This window comes from Sciurus carolinensis, chromosome 9 (genome assembly GCF_902686445.1).
Source record: "Sciurus carolinensis chromosome 9, mSciCar1.2, whole genome shotgun sequence".
Taxonomy (NCBI): Eukaryota; Metazoa; Chordata; class Mammalia; order Rodentia; family Sciuridae; genus Sciurus; species Sciurus carolinensis.
In genome coordinates, this window is record NC_062221.1 from 91958184 (window position 1) to 91967828 (window position 9645).

Genomic DNA, 9645 nt, shown 5'->3' on the forward strand with positions numbered 1-9645 from the left:
GTATGGGATTCCAGGATAATTTATGGGAAGCAGTGACTTGTTGGTTTGGAGAATATTAGGAGATTTTGTCGACCACATTAATTCCACTCCATTACAAGAGGCAGGCAATGTCCTGGCCCAAGATTGACCCAGGGAGGGAAATTTCCTTGTAGAGTTTGTCTCAACGTGTTTTCTTCAGTGTCCTCCCAGTCCCACCCACTGAGTCACTAGACAACTCTTGTTCTGTTAACAAAAAGGGCCAGAGGGAGAAGCATCTGCTGTGTCTCTTGTCTTCATGGCCTGTCTGACTCCGTTTTATGTCCCACCATGTAGCAAGGTCAGCTTTTCCCTAGAAGACCTTAGGTCACCTATGTTTTACAAGGATTTGAGTCATGGGTTCCTACTTGAGGGTCCTGAAAATAAGAAAGTATGGAAATAACAATGTTTATCCAAAGCCATGAAAGAAGAAAAGGAAGTATAATTTGCAAACATCTGTTCAAGGTCATTCTACTCTGAGAAAAGGTTCTATTTATGCTTGTATTACAAAGGAAGATTTAAACACTTTTCTTGATTATTTTTATTTTATTTCATGAGTCTTTCTTTTAATCCTATCCCAGCTGCAGCAGCTTCAGACTGCCACCTAAATACATCAGTGATCTTCATTATCACTAATTATGTTATATGGTTTATGTAGTCTTGCTGTGGGAAACTTCTGTGGATCCTCTTATTTCACAGAGTGACAGTAACAGCTTTTAGAGTGGAATTTGAACTTTGAGCAGCACCTCAGAGGAATGAGGTGGGATATTGTTCATTTCATTCTAAATAAGGTCTTTCATAAAATTTGGAGAGTGACTCTGCTCTAACATTACTGATATTTGGTTGTTATATCAATGGGCTACAACTGTTACCTACTAGCTATGAAGCCCATTTTCTTGGCTTATCCAATGGAATACAGTAAATAAAGATGTCTTTGTACGGCTCTTACCAGATTAAGGTTAGGTAGGTATAGCATAAGACTGTATTTGTGGAACTTTTGATTTCTTTAAGGAAATGTGGAACCTTCAGTAGGAGAAGACAGTTTATTAAGCATATCAAGATAAAGTTAAGAACATTAGTGGTTAGAATCAGCTGTGGAAACTTGCTTGGAATAATTAGGATCTGAGAGAGGTCTTGAAGGCTGAGAAGGATAAGAGAAAATGTGAATGATATGTCACTGTGTGTGGGGGGGAATAATTAAGCAAAGTTATGGGGGTGGGAGAGAGGATGGTATGTTTCAGGGACATTATGAGACTATTATATTTGTTTCTGAAGGCTACTGTGAAACATCACTGTAAATGTGGTGGCTTAAAACAACAGTTGTGGAAGGTAGGAGTCCTCGAATCAAAGTGTTGGCAGGTTCAGTTCCTTCTGGAGGCTCTAAGGGGGAAAATGTTCTTTGTGTTTTCCTTAGGTTTTGGGGTTGTCTGCAATCCTTGGTGCTCCTTGGCTTGTAGAGGCATCACTCAATCTGTCGGCATCACATGGCCGTCTCCCCTGTGTTACTATGTCTTAAACCCTTCTTTCCATTCTCTTACAAAGACACTGATCATTTAGAGCCTACTCTAAATCCTGGGTGATCACACCCAGGAAATCCTTAATTACATCTGTAAAGACCCTGTTTCCAGATAGGATCATATTTATAGGTCCTAGGGGTCATGAGTTAAGACTTGGTCATATCTTTTTTGAGGACACTGTCAACTTACTATAGCTAGTAAAAGAGGATAACATTGGTTGAATGGGAAAGTTTTGTGTCTGGTTCTGAATTTTTTGTATTGTACTGGGAATTCTAATGTTGACCTCTTTTATCAATCAAAAATGGACATTTTTTTGTGGGGGGAAGATTGTGGAATGTGGTCCTTTGCATTGAGGACTGAGGAAAAATCTGAAGGGAGGAAGAGTCAAGATTCATCAATTGGGTCTAAGACCCAATGGTCTGCATCTAGTAGCAGGAAGGATTTGCATATAGTATGGAATGATTTGTTCAAATTGGCCTCTAGCTTAACTTTCCTGGATCCTGCCAGGGCCTTCATTCAGAGATAAGGTGAATCTGTCAAACACTGAGGTTACAAGGCAGTCCTGTGTTGTTTTGTAGTATAATGGAGTTACAGATGGAGAAGATGACTTCTCAGATATTTGGAGCATCAGTAGAGGAACAAGATAATTAGGAACTAACAGGAACAAAAAAGTCTCTCTTCAGTTACCTAAACATTAGAATCAAAGGGAACCTAGAGTCAATGTAGCCAACATCAGGAGAAAACAAGGTTGAAATAAGTGTGTAGCATCTCTCATGCAAAGTCAGGGACACCACACCTTGTTCTGGATGCCTGCTTCTTTTTGCCTAAAAGTTTGTGTGTATATCTTGTTTTTCCAACTGTGTTGCAAACTTCTTGAATAGTGGCTAGGTTTTAGGTTTATATCTCTTTAGCACAATGTTGAGTATGCCACACATGCTAAGTCAATTCTTGCTTGCTAGATGGAAACAGGCTATGGATTGTCTGTGTCACCTACTGGACTCCTTAATCTTTTCAGTATTGAAAAAAAACACAATATTGATGACAGTCTTGTGGTAAAGTGGAATGATGACTTCCATCCACTGTGGGTCTTCCTTTTGCCCTGTAAATTTCTGGGCATAGACTACTGCTCAGTCATGCTATGATTGGCTTGATAGGAAAAGGGGTAAGAAGGTGAGAACTGATGAGAGCATCAAAACTCCCTAAAGGGTGCCACCCAGCAGCTCTTGCATTCTTATCAAAAACAATCTTATCAAAAAGGGTGTATAAAGGTTGCATGCAATACAACTCTAAATTTAATAGAGCTGAGACATAGCATGAAGCCCTTTAACATTTGAATTCATTTAATGTTTCAGCCTTTTTCTTAGAAAAAATAGAAATAACAAGTTGTTCTGGGAACTGATATTTTCATGGAAGTTCCACCCAAATCTGCATACATCTTTTGTAAAAATCATAAATTTCATATTAATATAACAATGGAACAATACAAATGGTCTTTTCAGAATTATGAAAAGTTGTTGCCTATAAATTGTACCAACTTGATGTTTAATATTACCAATAAACAGTAGAGAGGAAATAGCACAGTAGGTTAACTGTGGTTGACAACAATTAATTGAATATTTTGAGATAGCTGGCAGAGAGGTTTTTGAATGTTTCCAATATGATACATGTCTGAAATTATGGGTATGCAAATTACTATGACCTGATCATTATACATTGTATACATCTATCCCAGTTCACACTGTGGTCTGATAAAAATGTACAAGTACTACTTCTCAATTAAAATGGATTTTTTAAAATAAATAAGCAAGAGCTGAGAAGAAGTTTTCCTAAAACCAAAAGAAGTCAGCTAATGGAGATTTGATTGTGTCTCAGAGCTTCCAGTCATTTCTGCCTCAGGGTAGATTGTAAGAAAGGCCCACATCATCATCTTCAGAAGCAGTTGAGTGTTTGCTCACACTACATTGTCCTGTGTCCACCCCTCACAATTTGGGTTAGTGACACCTTCTATACTTGGGAATTAGAAAGAAATCTCAGTATGTTGAATCCAGTATGGCAATACCTGTATGTTGTGGACATTAATTTTTTAAGCTAATTCAACAAACTTGTCTTCATTTTTTTAGAAACTAAGAATATGTGTAAACTTCATCAAAGATACTAGTTTCTTAGTTCTAAAAGCACTTGAAAAAAAAAACCAAACCTTTTTTTTTGTGGTGGAAGGTGGGGGTGGGGAATGATAGTGATTCATAATTACTATCATCTCTTGTCCGATGAATGAGGATGCCAAGTGTCATGAGGTCACTTTTTTAAAAAATATATTTTTATGAGGTAACAAGTACAAGTAAAGTTTACTGTTTTGTTAACCATTTGTATATTGTTCAATGACATTAAATACATTTATATTGTTGCCTATGAGGCCACTTTTTAAAATTTATCTTTTGTTCACATTTTCAGAATATAAGTAACGTTCAGCGTTCCTACATATTTAGTTTAGTGGGGTCAGAATTCTTGTCGTGAAAACTCTATCACAAAGATAATTCTGAATTACTTCATCTACTATTTCTTTGGTAGGTTGTGTGAAGTCAGGATTAGCAAATTTTGGATGAAAAAAATATGTCAGGTCCCAAGGACCTCTCATAACCAACGTCAATGGAAAATTCTTTGAGATTATCTTGATCCCAGTATACTGCTTAATCCGCTTGGCCCATCTGTATCATACTTGTTAAATTCTTTTGCTAAATCTGGGCAGATATAGCTATAGCACTCCTTTACTGTGATAAGCTATTTCCAGGGATTGCTCTGGAGGAATTCCTACTCCTCAGCCTCTGAGCAGCTGCTGAATGAAATATGTGATGGCTCACCCTGTGACTGGAACGTGCTTACCAGTTGCCAGCCGTATCCTTCAGTCGTAGAATGGGACAGAAATGACACCATCCTTACTCCCTGTTCCCATACCTGTCAGTGGCTTGTTTCCAACTTGGTTTGATGCTCAGGATGCCGTTAAGGAAGAACAACAAGAACAACCTTCCAGGCTATGTACAAGTTGAAATATGGAAGGACTCAAACATTATTTCAGTAGCATTATTTCAGTTTTCTTGATTATTTAGTGGAGGTTTAGTCAAAAGCAAGTATTGACTTGTAGGTTCTGCTTTAAGTATTTATGCATCACTGCTCCATAAATCTTTCCATTGACAGTCCTCAATTGCACCTGTTGGATTGGCCACTTTGTAGTAAAGGTGACTTTTCCTATTGATCCCCAATGATGTCTAGGACACCAGCCCTTTTCATTGTCCTGTTTTGAGCTTGCTAATTCTTCAGTAGCATAAAAGGATAATAAAGGGATTGACATAAATTTTAATAAACATGGTCTATATTTGCAGCATGTTCCAGTTTTGTATACCTGGTACCACAATCTGCCACAAGCTGGTAGCTGTCTGCCATTTTCCTTCTTTCTTGCTCCTGCTGATATGTTGTTTTGTGCTGTTTGGTTCTGAGGTTGATGGCAGCAGATAGGGACTATTTAACCTGCCTTGACTGGGTTGCCCTCTCTTACACCTTCTTCCTCTCACACTGCCTTTTCCTAGGAAGCCGATGGACCACTGGTGTTCATGCCCACCAGGCCAGGCCAGGCCCATACCCAGAGTATTCTGCTCAGTTCTTTTGAATGACATTTTAGGGGCAGTAGACTAACATTTTGATAGGTTATTACTTGTTTTCCAGGTTATTATTTGCCTATTGTTGTAAACCTGTAGTTTTCGAGGTTATTGTTTGCCTCATTGATTATTTTTAAAGATCTAAAAGCCTAGTCTAGACAAGGCTGTTACCCTTAATGTTGGCTAGAATCTAATATAGATAAATTAGAAATAAAGTATGAAAAGAGCCAAATAGGAAGCAGTGTCTAAACTAAGATCACTTAGGAATACAAAAGGGTTGGTGGTGAGGAGATCTTGAATGATACAACCAAGTGTAGCCACAAATATAAATGTTTAAGTTAACTATGTGGGTAGAAGGTGATTTATCCAGAGAAGATGAAAACACTGAGTGGTTAGATACATGTGTGAAAAGTTGAATTGTGCAGAAGTTATTGTACTAAGTGTATTTTAACCAGTTTAATCTCTGGATGATGTTCTCAAACTTGGATGCACATCTAAATAACCATGTCATTAAAAATAAAAAAGGATACAGTTGCCTAGGTCCCATTCTGACCTCTTGGATCAGAATGACCCAGGGTGGCATTTGTACTTTAGAAAGCCTTTTAGGAGATGGGTGGAAGAAGGAATATTTGAGCAAAAGAAATTGTTTTGCAATGTTCCAGAAACCAGTTTCTACTGCTGAATAACAGGGAGGTGGCCCACTCACAAAAAGGAAACAATTTGTTGTTTTCCACTGAGCAATCAAGATGAAGTAAACTGAAGAAGGTAGTCCTGCATTCCTGGCATATTTAAGAACATGCAAATCAAAGAAGTCATGTGATGAAAATGGGACAAGAGAGGAAAACTTTGAGAAACACTGAGCAGGTCAGAGGTGTCTGCTGTGTCCCTGCCACAGGCCAGTCCTTGGGGATAACTCCTCTGTGGAAGAAGGTGGTGTTCCAGAGGACAGGGGTGGAGATTGTAAAATGACAGTTCAGCCCAGTAGAAAGGAGGACAAAAAGCACAAAGATTAGCTTAAATGTTTGATGTTGTGGCTAAAGATGTTGCCATCTTAACTGAAACCCTACGAAGGAGAGTTAGTGAGCAACAAGGATTACAGCTGTACTATGTGTTTGTACTGAGTTGTAGGAGAATATAGAGTGACAGCCTTAAAAATTTGAATATTAATTTATCCCTGGTATTTTATTTTAATTATATTAAAATTGTAGTGTACTAAAGTTTCAGAGAGTTTTGCCTATTTTGTTGACTGCTAAATCCCAGCATGTGTAACAGTGCTTGATGTGTAGCAGGTGCTTTCAGATGCCCAATAAATGTTGAATGAATAAATGAATTAAAGATGAAATTAAGAACATTAAAATACCTGAACCCAGATGAATACTATCCAGACAGGTTGAGACTACACATCATTGTCTGCTTAACAGAAGTGCTTTAAAACTGACGTGGAAGTTTAGTCTGAAGTTAATCTTCTTCAGTTTATCTTCTTATTTGTGTAGCTGTTCTTCACTGGGGAGAATCAGAATCTTTATTTCTTCTTCCCAAATAAAATCAAATTTCCTTTTAATCATAGTAAGTATAAATAATGTGAAATACTTTATGGTATTACTCTTCCAAGAGCATTACCCTTTTAAAATTGAAGGTGATGTCTTAGTAACAAATTTGAATCATTTAAAAATTTTTTTTTGTAGTCATAGATGGACATTTCATTTGTTTATTTTTATGTGGTGCTAAGGATCAAATCCAGTGCCTCACATTTGCTAGGCAAGTACTCTGCCACTGAACTATAGCCCCAACCCCAAATTTGAATCATTTTTGTAATGGGAAAAGATTTTTTTTAAAGGTAGAATTTTTCCTTGAAATTCTTATTGACATTCAGAACTTAGAGAAATATAGTGCAAAGTGATCTTACATATTAGAACCCTGAACATAGAAGGAGCCTCTCAGTAGAAAAGGTGTATGTGGGTTTATTCGGGGTAGAATCTATCCCCTTGTTTCTTCTTCATTATTATTATTTTTTTTTTTTGAAGTGGTAAAGGCTGATTCCTTTCTTGTCCTGGCTCTGAAGAATATGTTGTATGTGTTGGAAATTCCTCCTCTTGCCCATGAAAGAGTCATACTGATGGTAAACTAGATCTCATAGCATCCCTCATTTGATTTTGGAGTGACTAAGTTAAGTATTATTCCACAATAAAACGGTCAGCAATAACATCTGAAGTATTTGCCTTGCTATGGGAAAGGCCAGCCATAAATCCCAGATATTCCAGAGACCACCCAGAACTCTGGTGGGTCATGAACGGGAAACCACCACTAAGAAACAACCACTCAGGTTTTGGTGAGTCATGGTTACCAGCTGCTGGCAAGATTTGACAAGAAAATTAGTGGTTATTTCCAACTTTGAGGTCTTGCCTTATTGTACAGAGTCACATCACTGCAATTAAATAGATTGTCTACAACAGCAAATTTCACGGAAGTGTTTCCTTGGACTTCTCTGATGCATGCAAATGAAGTAAAAGATCCTATTTCACTTTCTTCAGAATCTGAAATATAAAGATTATAAAGAACAGGTATTATCATAACATAGTAACTCCTGAAAACACTCTTTGGCTTAAGCCAAATATTTATTTTCCCCATGAATGAGTTATCTAGTATTGTGAATTTCTGCAAAGTCTGCATAAACAGGCTTATGTCTTCTTATGCTGTTTGTAGTTTGTAGTTGCTGTGACATTATTTTCCTTTTAAATTGGAAAGGTGGTGGAAATGTTTGGTAAACTATGAATTCCATTCATGTTTAAACTATCATGATTTCCAAAAAAGTTTCAAAAATTGCATTTGGCACTACTTGCAATAAATTTTTAGTGCTTTATTGATTATGTTTCTGGTTGTATTTAACTTAGGATATTTTTCTTGTCCAGGGCACACATTATTATGAAAAAACCAATTATTCCTTATGCTTTGAATTGCTTGTATTGCTGCATGCTTTGAAGAAAGGGCTCTGAAGCTACCAAGCAGAAGCCAGGCTAATTCTGTGATTCAAATAATGCCAAAGGCACTTCTGTTTAGATACTCGTGTGAAGCCAGGTGGGATTAATTAGGAATACTATATGCTTACAACTGAGGCGCCAGCTTTGGTTCCATTCCCATGGCTCCCTGGCGCCACAGTTAATCTCAGAATTTTCGATGGCAATGGTAGAGTCAGACACATCAGGGAACTTGGAGAGCTTGAACACACCAGAGCCAGGTAGCTCCCCGCTACCAATCTTTTGCCCACATTAGCCCAGGAATCACTTGGGAACTATAGAACAGAGGGTGTCCCTGGCCTATGGGTGAGTGAGGGTGAAAGGTCCAAGTCTTCTGCATGATTGTCAGGTTGGGGTGGCTTCTGCTGCTGCTCCTCTCCTGGGCATTTGTTTATGTCCTCCTCTTCCTCCCAATAATGCTACCACTGTCACCAACACGGGCACACTTAGATTTGGGGGTTTTATACAGCTTTATCTCCTGGATCTATGGGAGACATGATCCACTGAGCCAGCATCAAGTCTTGACACTGGGTCTGGGATGGAAGTGGCCAAACCAAAGATAGGGAGCAAAGAGCTGTTGATGTTCTTGTCAAAGGCAAGGTCTGTCTGATATGCCTGAATCCTGTAGGCCAAGGGGCGGAGAATGAGAACTCTGATATAAGTGTTAGCAACTGTTATATCAGGTAAAAGATGACAGACCCTGGAGAGCCCTTCTGAGGCAACAATGCATGATTTCTTCACTTTCCTTTTGGCCTGAAATGTGACCATTTTGAAAACAATTTCAATTTCCTTTTTAAGGCTTTTCATGATTTATAGTTCCTTAAGTTGAATCATTAGATCTGGGACCATGATGCATGATATGAGGACTTGGGGACCCATTCAAAGGAGCTTTGCCTTTCTCTTCTCGCCTTCACAAGGTGATTTTCATGTACTTGTTTGGGGAGTATCCCTAGTACAAAGGTCTAGACACTAAACTTCAGAGGTAGAAAACTCACATGGAAATACACAAGGTTTATGCATTAAATGATTATTTCTAAAGACACATACATACTAGTTTACTTGTGCAATCAGGATAGTTGGTCAGTGAGAAGTATCTTAGGTAGGGCTGCTGTAACAAAATACCAATGATTGGGTAGGTTTAAGAAAGACATTTATTCTTACAATTCTGGAAGCTGAGAAATACATGATCAAGATGCCAGAATTTTCGGTTCCTGGTGAGAACCTCTTCCTAGCTCTCAGATAGCTGTTTTCTTGCTATATCCTCACATAGGAGAGAGAGGGGGAGTGTGAGGGAGGGAGACAGATCGCTGTTGTCTCTCTTTCTCTAATATGCACACTAATTCTACCATGAGACCTAAAGCTAAGACTGCATTTAAACGTAGTTTTCCAAAGACTTTCCCCTAAATATCATCATATTGGGAGTTAAGGTGTCAACACATTCAGATTGGG

General features: G+C 38.2%; 1 pseudogene; it reads right to left on the reverse strand.

Annotated features, from left to right (window-relative positions):
• Positions 1-4014: 4014 nt before the first annotated feature.
• On the reverse strand, positions 4015-4718 carry LOC124993685 (actin-related protein 3-like; annotated as a pseudogene).
• Positions 4719-9645: the final 4927 nt, after the last annotated feature.